Source organism: Peromyscus leucopus, chromosome X, assembly GCF_004664715.2.
Source record: "Peromyscus leucopus breed LL Stock chromosome X, UCI_PerLeu_2.1, whole genome shotgun sequence".
In the NCBI taxonomy this organism is placed as follows: Eukaryota; Metazoa; Chordata; class Mammalia; order Rodentia; family Cricetidae; genus Peromyscus; species Peromyscus leucopus.
The window spans coordinates 93,401,920-93,417,708 of NC_051083.1; the positions used below are offsets into that span (position 1 = coordinate 93,401,920).

The 15,789-nt window shown below is 37.3% G+C and overlaps 1 protein-coding gene and 1 pseudogene across 1 annotated transcript in view; one reads left to right on the forward strand and one right to left on the reverse strand.

Moving 5' to 3' along the window:
* The window catches only part of Nup62cl (nucleoporin 62 C-terminal like), a 64,220-nt gene that overhangs the window by 6,711 nt on the left and 41,720 nt on the right, over window positions 1-15,789 (reverse strand). The window lies entirely within an intron of this gene.
* Window positions 711-1,756, forward strand: LOC114710828 (annotated as a pseudogene).

A 15,789-nucleotide genomic window follows, 5' to 3' on the forward strand; every position in this document is an offset into this window, starting at 1 on the left:
TGACAGCAAGCTCTTGGATATGAAAGCTGTGGCAGAAAGTAAAGAACAACAAAAGGTCTGGAGTAAGAAGTAAGAGTGCAGATCCAGAAAATTGAGCAAAAATATAGTGACACTAGGAAAGAATACAAATGTAGATCAGTTCAGGGAACCAAACATTAGATAAAGTATGTTTCTGGAAAGTGAACATAGATCACATAGGCAAGGAAATTATTATCAGAGATGGCAATATCAAAATATGACATGCCATGCACTCTTTCTGGAAGCTACTGGAATATGTGCCATATTGGAACCAAGGGATAAACAAAGAGACCAGAAATAAGAGCTACAAAAGAAACTTGTCAATACAATAACTGTGCAGAAAAGGGAACTTAGCAGAAGAGTAAGTTCAAGACTCACACTTCAAGACAGCAACTATTCCAGAAGGTACACTGGAGGAGGGCTGAGAGTACTTTGTATGCGTAGGTCCTAGGCTCAATCCCAGGTACTACCACCACTATCAAAAACCAAATAAACATCCCAGAAAACCAACAGTACAATGGAGATTCTAAGACCATGGAAGAGAGAGTCTTGGAATTTGAACTAGATAATTTAAAAGCATGGATTTTGGTACTGACTTACTGATAAGTATATAGAAAACTAAGCAAAAAGTGAAAATAAAATTCAAAAGTAGATACTGAACTCAAGTTGGAAGAGGCAAGTCCAGTCTCAAAATGGAAGGCCATGATCCAAAGGAACCAGAACAGTTGAGGAAGCTGTTTATTGGTGGTCTGAGCTTTGAAACCACAGATGATAGCTTAAGAGAACATTTTGAGAAATGGGGCACACTTACAGACTGTGTGGTAATGAGAGATTCCCCAAACAAAACGTTCCAGGGGCTTTGGTTTTGTGACCTACTCTTGTGTTGAAGAGGTGGATGCTGCAATGTGTGCTCAGCCACACAGGTTGATGGGTGTGTGGTGGAACCAAAGAGAGTTGTTTCTAGAGGATTCTGTAAAGCCTGGTGCCCATTTAACCGTGAAGAAAATTTTTGTTGGTGGTATTAAAGAAGATACAGAAGAATATAATCTAAGAGACTACTTTGAAAAGTATGGCAAGATTGAAAGCATAGAAATTATGAAAGACAGGCAGAGTGGAAAAAAGAGAGGATTTACTTTTGTAACTTTTGATTATGACACAGTTGATAAAATTGTTGTCCAGAAATACCACACTATTAGTGGGCATAACTGTGAAGTGAAAAGGCCCTTTCTAAACAAGAGATGCATTCTGCTGGATCACAGAGGTCGTGGAGGTGGATCTGGCAATTTTATGGGTCGTGATGAAAACTTTGGTGGAAGAGGAGGCTATGGTGGTGGAGGTGGTGGCAGCAGAGGTAGTTATGGAGGTGGTGATGGTGGATATAATGGATTTGGAGGTGATGGTGGCAACTATGGTGGTGGTCCTGGTTACAGTAGTAGAGGAGGCTATGGTGGTGGTGGACCCAGGATATGGAAACCAAGGTGGGAGATGTGGTGGTGGTGGAGGAAGATATGAAGGTTACAATATAAGAAGAAATTTTGGTGGAGGTAATGATGGTGATGGTGGGAACTATAATGACTTTGGAAATTATAGTGGACAACAGTAATCAAATTATGGACCCATGAAAGGGGGCAGTTTTGGTGGAAGAAGCTCAGGCAGTCCCTATGGTGGTGGCTATGGATCTGGTGTTGGAAGTGGTAGATATGGTAGCAGAAGGTTTAAAGAAACAGCAGGAGAGTGAGGAGTTGTCAGGAAAGCTGCAGGTTACCTTGAGACAGGCGTCCTAAATGCATTAGAGGAACTGTAAAAATCTGCTACAGAAGGAGCAATGATCCATAGTCAGAAAAGTTACTGCAGCTTAAACAGGAAACCCTTCTTGTTCAGGGCTGTCATAGCCACAGTTTGCAAAAAGTGCAGCTACCGATTCATGCAATGCCATGTCAATTAGATGTACATTCCTGAGGTCTTTTATCTGTTATAGCTTCGTCTTTGTCTTTTCATTACATCAGGTCTATTGCCCTGTAAATTGTGGTAGTGATACCGGGAATAAAAAAATTAAGGAATTTTAACTTTTCAATATTTGTGTAGTTCAGTGTTTCTGCACTTTAGTACAAAATGCAGTTTTGAAGGTATTTCCTTGTGAGTTAAGAAGTAAAGAAGATCACTGTTAATTACTATTTTGTATGAACTTCGCTAAAGTTAACTGTAAAGAAATACCTACTGACTTGCAATTTAAGGGGAATCTATTCTCATTTCCAAAAACCATGATGAATGGGCGCTGACATGTGGAGAGAATAGATATTTGTGTATTTTAGATAATTAGAATTGGATAATAAAAATCAGCATATTTGTGAATTTAATAGCATTAAGATTACTTTCAGATAAAAAAATCTCAAAAGTTCCTATTTGGCCTTTGTGCATTTTCTTTCGAAATGTAATCATGATTTTAGTATGTTAGATTTTTTATTGAGTCCTAACCGTGTTAAAAACATCTCCATTCCACATTTACCTTGATCACATTGAAACTGCTGCCAATAGTTTGGGGTATAAAGTGTTTATACTGCCCTCTACTAAAGAGTGGTGGATGTATTTCATCTCCCAGTTTAACAGTCTTTTTAATATAGGACCACTAAGTCTGCTGTGTCCGAGCAAACTGGTGGATACCTGGTCTGTTCTGCTTTTAAAATTCCAAGTCCCAAGCACATTGATCTAGTCACTTTCCTTGATTTAGTCTCCCCCTACACATGGCTTTTCAGAGCACAGGAAGAAAAGTCACTCATTTGAACCCCCCACTGGCTGGCATGCTTTCCTGTTTATACCCTATACATTTTCCTGTATGATGAAGCCAAGAATAGTTAAGGTGTCATTGTCCAAAACAAAGCAGCAGAAAATGTAGCACAGTTGCTTATTGTGAGCACCTCACTTCCCAAAGGTCTGAATTTGAATTTGGATAGACCTGAATGCTTAAATCCCCAAAGAACATATGGTTATTCTTTGTATATATTTCACCCAAAAACATGTTGGTGTTTGTTCAGAGACCCTGGCTGAGGAGAGTTCTAGACACTAAGGTCATATATATGAAAAATGTCTACTGTTGCGCCCGCCAGCTAGTGCTTAACAACTTCAATCAAGCCCTAAGTGTGTGCTCTGCTGTTGCTTTCTTTGGCAGTTGAACTTTGAATTCAAATTTTTACTTGGTTTTTGAAGTATAAGCAAAACAGGCAATAAAAAGGGGAATGGGGAAAAATTCAAAAGTAAACAAAAACTTGCAAAAGAAAAAAATGGCTGTGAACAACTCTTGTATGATCATAATTAAAATAATGATCAAAGTGAAATTTATAATATATGTATATCATCCATGTATATATATATGTGTGTGTTTGTTTGTATATATATATATATACACATACCAAAGATGGTAAGTATTTAATATAGGAAAACTAAGAAGCAAATGGTTTTGGCAAATTTAATTTAATTTGAGGTGCCTTGTTTGTTAATGTAGAGTTTTGATGATGAAAATAAAATAAGCATTCAGGAAAGTTATGGCTGGTGATGACAACTGGGGTCAAGCATCCTGGTGGCTAAGAGAAATGCCTTTTTAAAAGAACACCATTAGAAACAAGGAGTGGTTTCAAATCAATATTCCAAGTGCCTACCTTCGAAAATAGAAAAAGGACAAAATTAACAGAAAGCAAGCAAAAGGAGGAAATAATAAAGACAAGAGCAGAGTGCAATAAAACTGCAAACAGAACCACTGTAGAGAAAAATCGATGAGCTAAAAAGCTAATTCTTTGAGAAAAAAGTCAATAAAATTAATAAACTTCTAGGCAAGAGGGAGACATTTAAGTAGAGAAAAACATAAGTCACCAGCGTCAGGAAAGACACAGGATATGCCACTACAAAACTATAAAACTACGCTATACTTACAACTTACCAGCCTAACAGGAAATGTATCAATTCTTTGAGAAACCACTACGTTTCAAACCTTAACCAAGATAAAACACACTATCAGAATAGTATTAAAAACAAATGATAATTCCCCCTACAAAAATACCCAGGGCCAAATGGATTCACTGAAGATCTATCAAACACTCAGAGAAGAATTAACACCATTTCCTCACAAATCCAAATAAATAGAAGACAATATTAATACCCAAGTCAGGCGAAGATAGTACAAAAACAAAAGAGAAAACTACAGACCAATAAATCTGCAGAATGCTTAAAATAGCTCATATATTTAAAAACATGTAGCAAAATAGATCTAAATAAAAGTAGATTTTTTATTCCACATATATATGGCTAACTCTGTATTTGAAAAATGTCCCTGAGTCCATTATATAAACAAATTAAATAAGAAAAATAATGTAACAATTGATACAGAGAAAGCATTTGATGAAATCTATTACCTACTTAAGATTAAAATAAAATAAGCCAGTTAGAAATAGATGGGTATTACATGAGCTTGATAAAGAGCATCCACCAAAACCCTACAGGTAAAATTGGTATATTAAGATAAAAGACTGAAAGCTTTGCATATATGACCAGGAATGTACAAAAAATGAAAGCAATAAATAAATAAACTTAGGTCTAGGGCTGTAACTCAGTGGTAGAGTGCTTGCCTGCAAAGTCCAAGACCCTAGTTTCAATCTCAGCAACACATAAAGGAAGGAGGGAGAAACAAACAAGGATATCTACTCTCATTTTTCATAGTTGAAAGAATTTCTGCAAGTTCTAGCCAGTGCAAAAAATGGAAGAAAAGAAGTAATGGCATAAAAATTGGAAAGAATGAAACAATATTTATTTGAAGATATCATAACTGCCTATGTAGAAAATTCTAAAAAGTCTACAAAAACTATAATTAAGAAGTGGGTCATAAGTCAGGCGTGGTGGCACATGTCTTTAATACCAGCACTCAGGAGGTAGAGGCAGGTGGATCTCTATTAGACTAGGCCAGCCTGGTCTGCAGAGTGAGTTCCAGGATAGCCAGGGCTACACAGAGAAACTCGTCTCAAAAACAAAAACAAAAGTGAGTCATTTTTTACTTTTTTGTTTTTTTTTTTCGAGACAGGGTTTCTTTGTGTAGCTTTGGTGCCTGTCCTGGATCTCACTCTGTAGACCAGGCTGGCCTCGAACTCACAGAGATCCACCTGGCTCTGCCTCCCGAGTGCTGGGATTAAAGGTATGTGCCACCACCGCCTGGCACAAGTCATTTTTTAAATTTATTTATTTTATGAGTGTCTTGCCTTCATGTATGTATATGTTATATGTGTGGGTCTGTTGCCCATGGAGCAAGAAGAGGGTGTCTGATCCCCTGAAACTGGAGTTACAGATGGTTGTGAGCCACTGAGTGGGTGCTGGGAATGAACCCTTGTCCTTTGCAAGAGCAACACATACTCTTAACTAAACCAGCTCTCTAGTCCCAGTCTTAGAAGATCAAAGATAGATGATCAATAAACAAAATTGGTTTTATATATTACCAATGAACATATGAAACACAATACCACTTAAAAATCACTGTAAAGAAAACAAAATAATAAGGTGTAAGTCAAATAAAATACAAATGAGTGTGTAAAGTATGTGGAAAAATTACAAAATAATGATGAAAAAATCAAATTAGATCTAGTAAAATTTTGAGACATAATATGTTTGTGGCTGGGAAGGCTCATTATATACTTAAGATGTTAATTCCCCCAAATCCATCTATAGTTTAAAATTTGAGCTTCAAATGCAGTCCTTATCAAATACCACAAAAATGTTTGTAGGAAAAAAAGAGAACTAAAATAGCTAAAACACTGTTGATTGAAGAAAATAAATATTAAAGTTTATAATGTAGCTACAACAATGATGGTAGTGTGATATTTAAGGGGAAAGACACAAAGATCCACAAAATAGAGATCTCAGGAAAAATTCAAGTATACACCAACAGATTTTGATCAAGCATGAAAGCAAATTGAAGGGCCAGATATGGTGGTTTATGTCTGCAATCACAGGTTTAAGGAGGCTGAGGCAGGAGGATTGCTGTGAGTTAAACTTGGGCTATGGTGTCAGAGCCTGCCTTTTAAAGGGAAAGAAATTCACACTACAAGATGACTCAGCAGGTAAAGGTGCTTGCCACCAACCCTGAGGACCCATGTTCAATACCTGGAACCCACATGGTAAAGAGAACTGAGTTGTGCAAGTTGTCTTCTGACTTTGACATGTGTGTTGTGGCATGTGCATGCATGTGAACACACATAAAATATAAACACACAAATATAATAAGAAAATAATACAAACACAATTGACCAAGGGCAGCTTTTCTAACAGTGTTGGATCAACTGAACGAGTGCAGGCAAAAGCAATAAAAAAAAAGCCCTTGATCTAAACCTATTATACAAACGAAACCAAAATGGATCACAACCTTAGGACACAAAAAGATAAAACTTTCAGAAAAAATGAGAAAAAAAAAACTTTGGGATAAAAGCAAAATCAACCAGTCAATCAATCAGTCAAGTCAAAGCCAGTTTCAGCAACATAGTGAGCTCAAGGCTAGCCTGGGCTACATGAGACCCTGTCTCAAAACAAGTAAACATGCAATTACCATCGGATCTAATAATTACCCGAGAGAAATGAAAATTTATATCAATTAAAGAATCTGTCCCTGCTGCCTGGACTGAGTCTACCAGGTCAATCCCGGTCCTCGGGGAGACCTTGATCTGGAGGAGATGGGAATGGGGGTTGGGCTGGGGGAGGGGAAGGGGGGCGAGAGGGAGAGAACAGGGGAATCTGTGGCTATAATGTTGAACTGAATGGTGTTGTAAAATTAAAAAAAAAAAAAAGAATCTGTCCCTGAATGTTCATAGCAGCTTTCCTCAATTATCCCCAAATGTCTAGATAAATAACCAGTTAAACTGTGGTACACCTATACTGGAATACTACTTACCAACATGGAGAGTCAAATTATTGATATATTCAGCAAGCGAACTGAGTCTTTAGGGAATTTTGCAGAATGGAGAAAAAGTCATTCTTCAAAGGTCATATTCTGTACAATTCTATTTTTATAATAAATCATAATAAATTTCAGCAACACAGACTAGATTAGTCATTTCCAGGAGTTTAGAACTCAGTGGAAAGACAAGGATCATATGGGAGGAAGATGGGCATGACAATAAAAAGGAAACATGAAGAAGCCATGTGGCATCTAACTGTTGAGCATTTCTGCAGTTGTGATACATATAAAATCCTACACATATGAAATAAAGCTACATATAATTAACATGAATCCAATTAAAACTGAACAAATCCATGACAAGCTGAGTCAATGTCAGTATCCTGATTATGGCATTTTACTACAGTTTTGTAAGATGTTATAACTAGTAAAAGTAAAGTTATAAATAAATAGAGTTTCTGTATTATTTCTTACAACTGTGTGAATCTGAATTGACCGCAAGAAAATTCCAATAACAAAAAGACCAAAACATATAAATAGGGTATTTGTTATTGCTGTTGTTTGAAACAGTTTTTTTTTTTTTCTCTGTAGTTAAAGCTGGCCTGGAACTCACTCTGACATTTAGGCTGGCCTCAGTGACCATCCTACTTTAGCCTCCCAGGTATATACCACATGTTAAGGTTTTAGCTATTGCAGAGTATATCCTATATACAAGGTTAAGTTGCTTTTGATAATAACTTTGAATTTTTGGAGTTCAATATAATTAATGTTTCCTTGTAATTCAGAAAAGGAGAGTGAAGGGAAAAGGAGAGGGGAGGAAAGGGGAAGACAGAATGTAAGATTATCCTCTGACTAGTCAGAGCTACTTTTAAGACATTCAGTTTATTGAAATTCAAGTAGCGGCTGAATAGACAAGTTCTTGGTGGCATATACTTCTGGACAGGAGAAGTATTTATAGAAGCACAAAGCTCTCACCTACACTATGAGAATTTATCTGGTCTCTTCGTTGATATATTAAAGTGATGACAAGACACTCTGCTTGGTATAGCACGGTTCTTCACACACAATCAATAAAAAATACATTTCAAAGAGGGATAAAAATGAAAGACGGCCAAATGGCAAAGTGTCCTGAATTATTGTAGTCAGGGGGTAGGTAGTCCAGGTAATAGAATTATTTTACATCTTTATGTGGCCTTCATTTGGGCATTTATCAATATTATCAAAATATTACTCATCATAGAAGTCTCACTTCAAATACCCTCTCCCAGAAAACAAACAAAACAAACAAAATCCTGCTTGGCCATTTTGCCTACTCAGTTTTTCTTTCTTTACCATACCCTGCCTCCTCCCTTTGTGCCTGCTGAAGGCAGAGATAATAACATTGACATAACATATAATAATAATAATAATAATAATAATAATAATAATAATAACATTGATAATAATACATTCCTGCTACAGAGTAACACAGGGCCTTGACACATAGTGGGTGTTTTGTTCAACATCTAGATAACATCTAAAATTACAATATGTAACCACATAGCACTTTAGTTGTTTTTTTGTGTGTGTGTGTATACACAATGGAGTGTACAGTGTATGCATGTGTGGTATATGTGCATGAATGTGTGCATGTGTGCATGCAAAAGATATCAGGTGTCCATGTATCATTCTTTGCCTTATTCCGTTGAGACAGGATCTTTTACTGAATAGGAGCCAGGCTAGCAGCCAGAAAGCCCCAGCAATCTTCTTGTCTCCATCCCTTATCTCTACAGCACTGTGTTTATAGGCAGAATCGACAACACCCAGCTTTTTGTATCTGTGCTGAGAATTGAAACGCAGGTCCTCATGACTTCACAGAAAGTACTCTTACCCACTGAGTCATCTCCAAGCCCCAGTACTTGTGGTTTCAATGCCTACGAATGCTACTTTGATTCTCACAATACTCTGTGATGGTAAATACAAATGTAGGGAGCTTTAAACAACTTTTCAGAGGCCAAAGCTAATTAGAATTCATAGTTGGGCTTGTATAGTTGACTCCTATCTAAGAGTACTTTTTCTGTTAATGTACCTGCTTGTCAAACACTGTGAAATTTTTGAATAAACAGCATATAATGCATGCATGTATTGAAATATCATATTGAATTTCATTGATATGTACAATGAATATATGTTAATTATAATAAAATAAATGCTGGGCCAGCAAAATGGCGTGACCCAGGTAAAGGAACTTGCTACCAAGACTGACAATATAAGTTAGATCCCCACAGCCCATATGGTGGAAAGAAAGAGCTGACTCCCTCCCACAAATTGTCCTCTGAATTTCACAGACTCACTGCAAAATATACCTGGCCCCTCCAAATAAATAAATGTAGTAAAATTTTAAAAATAGAGAAACAAAGCATTGAGCTGAGTATGTTGGCACACACTTGTAGTACCAGAATTTATAAAGCTGAGGCAGGAGGAACACCATGAATTCAAAGTCAACCTGAGCTACACAGTGAGACCATGCCTCAAAAAAAAAAAAATAAAAAAATAAAATAAATTAAGCACTATGCTGAGCTACAACTTGTACCATAATGGTATTTATTGTTCCTTCAAACAACCAAGTACTTAAAATGAGGATTGTCTATCTGAACACTATCTGGGAGGCTTAACTAAAGAAAAACCATCAAGTTATTTCATGTTTGAGGTGGCTATTGAGCATGGGCCCCCAAACAGCATTATCATGACATTCCAGTGTACTTATGGATTTGTTTGGGGTTTTTTGGTCACTGACAGGAAGAAAATTGCTTTGGAGAAAAAAATCCATCTTTCTCACAAACAATATAAATTCTGCTATTTGGAAGTGATTTAAATTATGTTGCAATAATTCATGTGGGGAAGCTCTCCAGCTTGAGGAAATTCACTTGGGCACAAAATGTACATAAGTAGGATTAGTGAGAAATCTAATTTTGCAGATGTATTGAGGGTATGTCAAATCTGGATTTACATACAGAAAAAGAAGTTTGAAAAGTCAGCTCTGAGAATGTTAACCATCATACACCATTCCTTAACGGGGACTGAAGATCTGTTTAATTCTAATGTTAGTCCCCTAATCTAAAGCACAAGAAGTTCTCTGGAATTAAGGGACAACATCTGTTTTGTCTGTAAAGAATAGCAGAGATGATCAAGTGGATCATTTCAATAGTGGAAAGACACAAAACACCTTTCAATTAACTACGACAGGATGATGCAAGTGTCCCTGTTGAATTTAAGTCTCCACGAGCAAAGTCCACTTAGGTGGCTGTGTGCTGCTGTCAATTCTCAAGTATCTGAAGTGGAACGTTCAATTCCAGAACACAAGAGATGACTTTACCAATCCACCAATGTCGCCAAGACTGCCCCAAGAATGTAAGAAAAGGCAGAGGTAAAAAGAGCAGCCTCAATCAGTGAATCGGAGTCTATTCTAGAAGATGAAAGAGGAAAAGGAATCCTCAACTGCAATTTAAAGCATCTTTTGGCACCTCAGCATTTGATGCTCTTCAGACGAGAGAGCTGAAATAACTAACAAAATATAACTCTTCTTTTTCTGTTTGTTTTGACACAAGGTCTCATACAATACAGGCTAGCCTTGAACTTGCTACTCACTGCGTAATGGAGGATGACCTTGAACTACTGATTCCTCTGTCTTTACTTCCTAAGGTACTGGGATTATGTTTATGCCACCAGGTCTAGCTTTAATAAAGTATTTTTTATTTTTATCAAGGTGTTACTACGTAGCCTTGCCTGGCCTGGAACTCACTCTGTAGATTAGGCCAACCTAGAGTGTTGCTGGATCCTAATGGCTCCCTTTGGGGAGGGGGTGAAAAGGTGCGGAGTCAACCGCACAGACATCAGGAGTCAGTTGAAGGCAAACAACAAACTCGTTTATTCAATAACAGAGAAGGCCTTATATACCCTCTTCCCAGCACCCAAACTGTCCCAATCTGGTGGCATTGCATGGCCATCCCTCATTGGCTGGGCACGATCAGGAACTCTGACAGTGCCTGTTGCTAGGCCCTTCAAGTTGGCTAGACTTCAAGTTGGCTCATAAGAAAGTATATTATGTGCATGCCTTGGCAACTAGTTTGAGCCAGTTTCCTCGACTCTATGGCCCTGTCCTACTATACTAGAGCTCACAGAGATACAACTACTTCTGCTTCCTGAGTGCTGGGATTAAAGGTGTATGCCAACATGTCTAGTTAATAATTTTTTTTTAAATCACTTAATGCCTGAATCAAAACCTCTTTAAAAGCATCTAACATCAATTTTTTTCTCCTTTTTTATTAAGAGATTTTTCTATTCATTTTACATATCAATCACAGATTCTCCTGTCCTCCATCCTCTCATCCCCCAACCTTCCCCCCAACCCACCCCCCATTCCCACCTCCTGCAAGGCAAGGTCTCCCATGGGGAGTCAGCAGTCTGGTACATTCAGTTGAGGCAGGTCTAAGCCCCTCCCCACTGTACCAAGGCTGTGTAAAGTGTCTCAGCATAGGCACTAGGTTAATTTGAAACAGTCACCTCAAACAACAACTATTAGTATTGGGCAAAACTAAAGCATGATTATAACACATTATGCAAAACAGATACTCTAAAATGACCCTAAAAAGCATTTTATGCAAGAGTTAGTAAAATACAGTTGATGACTAGGAATATTTAGAACAAAAAGTAAGGGATTCACACATGGGGCTATATTTTGTAAATATTATAACCCTCAAAGACATTTTAGTTACTCTAGAGAGTAACTCTTTCTGCCCTAAATAACAATATAAATGTGAGATTCTATAATTATGCAGTTCCATGTTTTAGGAGTCTGCAATGATTACAGATAAAATATATTTAGTCTTATAGCTCTGGGACACTTCATGAAAGAAGTAAAATGTCATCCATGACAATATTGAAGTTTCAAATAACACTAGCAGAAGGTTTTTTCATAGCCTACTCCTTTATTGTTGTGCCATTTGGTGATTATTCATACAAACACTGGTGATTTGGTGGTATATGAAGCAACAGGAAACATGGATCTCTTATTCCACCTTCCTCCCCTGCCAGAAGTAGCTCCACATACTAAAAACAAATAACAAATTGCCTCAGATGGATTGCCAATTCTGTCTAAGTGGTCCCAGAAGAGCTAGAGTAGCTGCAGCTTCAGTGACTGCCAACTCAGAAGACAGATGTGGGACTGCAGCACTATCATCAAGTCAACCTTGAAATAATGCTGTAACTTTTACAAAAAGGAAGACGAGAGAGGGAACAAATATTTGGATCTGGGGCTACTACTCACTCTCAACTATACTAACCGCAAGAAAAAAACATGGATGATGTCTACCAGTGAATAAGCATCACATTGAAATCCTGAGTGTATTCAGGCTCCCCTAAATCTGATGATCTCTGATCCCCTTCTATTTGTGTCCTATCCCTATAGATCATGTAGAAGTTAGAGGAGAAATGGAGCATGGTTTGCCACACCTTCTTTGTGGATGTTGAAAAGTTGATTGGACAATGAATTTAATGTGTTAATATACTTAGAGTGTATGCAATGTTCAATTTCCAATTCATTTTTATTTATTTAATTTCATTTATTTTTCTTTTGAAAGAAACTAGACTCTTCAGAGTAACTTTCAATTCATGGAAATATTGCCCAGATAAAAACATTTCCCATATACTCCATGCTCTACCCTCAGGAGCACAGCCTCCCCAGCTACCAACATCCCATACCAGAGAGGTGCATTTCTTGCAGCTGATAAAACTACCATTACCACCATAAGCCCATCATTTACACTGAGGCTCACACTCAGTGATGTTCATCCTACAAGTTTTAGCAAAGGTATAATGATAGGTATCCATCACTACAGTACCATAGAAAGTATTTTTGCTGCTCTGTGTTCTGTCTATTCATCACCACACCCACTACTGATCTTTTTTACTGTCTCCACAGCTTTGCCTTTTTCAGAATGTCATATATTTGGAATCACACAGTATATAGTCTTTTCATTTTAGCTTTTCTCAGTTAATAATATTCATCAAAATCACTTTTAAAGAAATGATTTTTCAGTTAAATATGTGATCTTTTTCATGTAACAGCTGCCATGTTTTATGATGGAAAATTTTTGTGCCAATATTACAGATATTAAGTCACAAAAACATTTCCCAGAAACCTTTTAAAATAAAGATTTGATTTTATATGAGTTAATGATTTCTCTTTAGTAAAATATAATATTTGTATTGCCAGAATAACACACTCATTCATTTTTCTATAACTGCTCTCTGAATGTGAACAAATGGACTCATTTAATCTTAAAACTTTCAGTCCACAGACCATTTCAGCAGACATGATCCAATTAACTATTAAAAAGCAAAATAAAACAAGGAAAAAAATCCTCTCCTGGACAGCATAATTAAGCCCTGCTATGCTCCGTCTTCTCGATCACCCCATTTCCTGATATGAAAATGAAAGGCTTGTTGGGTGGGAATGGAAAAAGAAGCTTGCACTATCAGGAATTAGCAGGCTGTCCCCATTGTTCCGCAGAGCCTCCATCTCAAATGAACGCTGCCTCGACAACACGGCATTGCTTCTCTAGCTCAAATGAATCTTTAGCAAATAAGGAACCCCCATTAATCATCACTCCCTACTGAGAGCTTTATTCAGACACCTAAAATTTACATCCCATCCAAAATATTATCGTGTTTGACAACCCTGTCCTCTACTGTTTTGTACATGATTAAGATTTGTTTTTATATCTAACCATACCCACATTGTTTGAAAAGCACACCAGAATTAACAATAGTGCTTTGTACATAAGGAAATCTGGATCCTGGTCCCAGTTTTTCTGTGATTGGTCCTAGCTGTGTATTCTAAAGAAGTCATTAAACCTTTCTGGGCCACAGTTTCTTGGCTTATATAAAGCAAATCACTTGCAACACTAACAACTTTAGTCTTATAAAGAAAACACTGGCTGGGAGCCTTGAGATTTCATTTATGACAAAGAGGATCCCCACCAAGAAAAAAAATCACTGCAATTTTTCTTTATAACCCAAATTACCTTGTGACACCTCCTTTAACTCCACCCCAAAAGTACTGTTCACTATAGAAAAATAAGCAACACACAGGAAAATTTTGTATAATCTCATTCTTTGGCATTGTATGGTTATTAACATTTTCCCACTTCTTAGTTACTCTATAAATTTCTCTATGCAAGTGGTATTTAATGACAACCTGGAACTAGCTTCTCTAGATCCAGTTTAATGGCGACCTTTGAACCCCATGACCTTTCTTATCTCCACCCCTACACACATACAACACAAATTTTCACAATCAGTGACTAGTTCTTCCCACTGATTACCAACTATGGATAAAGCACTATTCAAAGAAAGCTACCCACAGCTTCTTTTAATCTTCATAGAGACTGAATGCACACTAAAAGAGGTAATAACCTGACCTGAATATATACGTGTGTGTGTGTGTGTGTGTGTGTGTGTGTGTGTGTGTTAGTTACTTTCCTATTGTCATGACAAAACACTATGACCAAGGCAATGTATAAAAGAATACATTTCCTTTGGGACATGTAGTTGCAGAGGGTTAGAGTGTATGGCCATCATGGAAGCAGATATGGTATGGCACTGAAGCAGTAGTTAAGAATGCACATCTCAATCCACAAGCACGAGACAGAGAGAGAGCTATCTGGGAATGGCCTGGACCTTTGAAACCCCCAATTCCATCCCGGTGACACACCTCCTCTAAAAAGGCCATACCCTCTAATCCTTCCCAAACAGTTCCACCAACTAGGGCCCACTAATTCAAATCTATGAACCTATGGAGTGGAGGCCATTCTCATTCAAACCACCACAGTATGCATCTCCTTATTTTAACAAATGCCTGTGCAAACAATATAGAACTTAACTTCCCTGCAGTGATTCTAAACACAGTTTAGGAAGTGACAGGGCATTTCTTCCTCTAACACAGGGAAAAAAGCAGGTAACAATGAATGATAATATAGGTATATTTCTAAGAGAAAGACACTGAAGAAATTCATTGTAGTCGATGTCTACTAGTTCAGAGAAGGAGGAAACCCAGGAAGCCAAGTAAGAAAACAAATGAGGAAACCCAGGAAGCCAAGTATGAAAACAAATGTATTATTTTATGACTATGTCTTGAAAACTTGTAATTGCTTGGTTGATTTAAGTTTCATATTTCTTTTTCCTGATATATCATCATGTCCCCACATTTAGGCAAAGTTTATAAAATGGATTGTCCTATTTTTTTAATGTATGTTTTTATTAGTTCTTTCAGAATTTTGTAAAATACGTTTTGATCATATTCACCCTCTCTCGCTCAACTCATCCCAGATCCACACACCCTTCCCTACACATGTGACGCTGTGTCCTTTTTCCCCCATGAAGGCCAATTGGTGCTATCCAAATATTCTTGAATGTGTGGCCTTTGGCCTGGACCATGGCTGACTTTCCAGGGGCTATACTCTTAAAGAAAAGTGACACCCCTCTCCATCAGCTAAAAATTGCCCAAAAGTTCCATGGCTAGGGGGTAGCACTTTGTGTTCAACTCCCCTTTCCATGCTATTTTTTTAACCTGGTTTACATTTTATATTTGTAGGAAAGTTTAGTGAATATTAAAAGTAATATACTTGTACGCCCTTTATCTAGATTAGCTCACTGTTTTACCACAAATTCTGCTGTATTTTCTAGGAGAATATTTTCTAACATAATGATGATCATCACACCTAAGAAGATGAACACTTTCTCAATATCTAGACTGTATACAGTTCAAAATCCCTAATTATTTGAAATAATGCCTGTTTGAGTTCTGG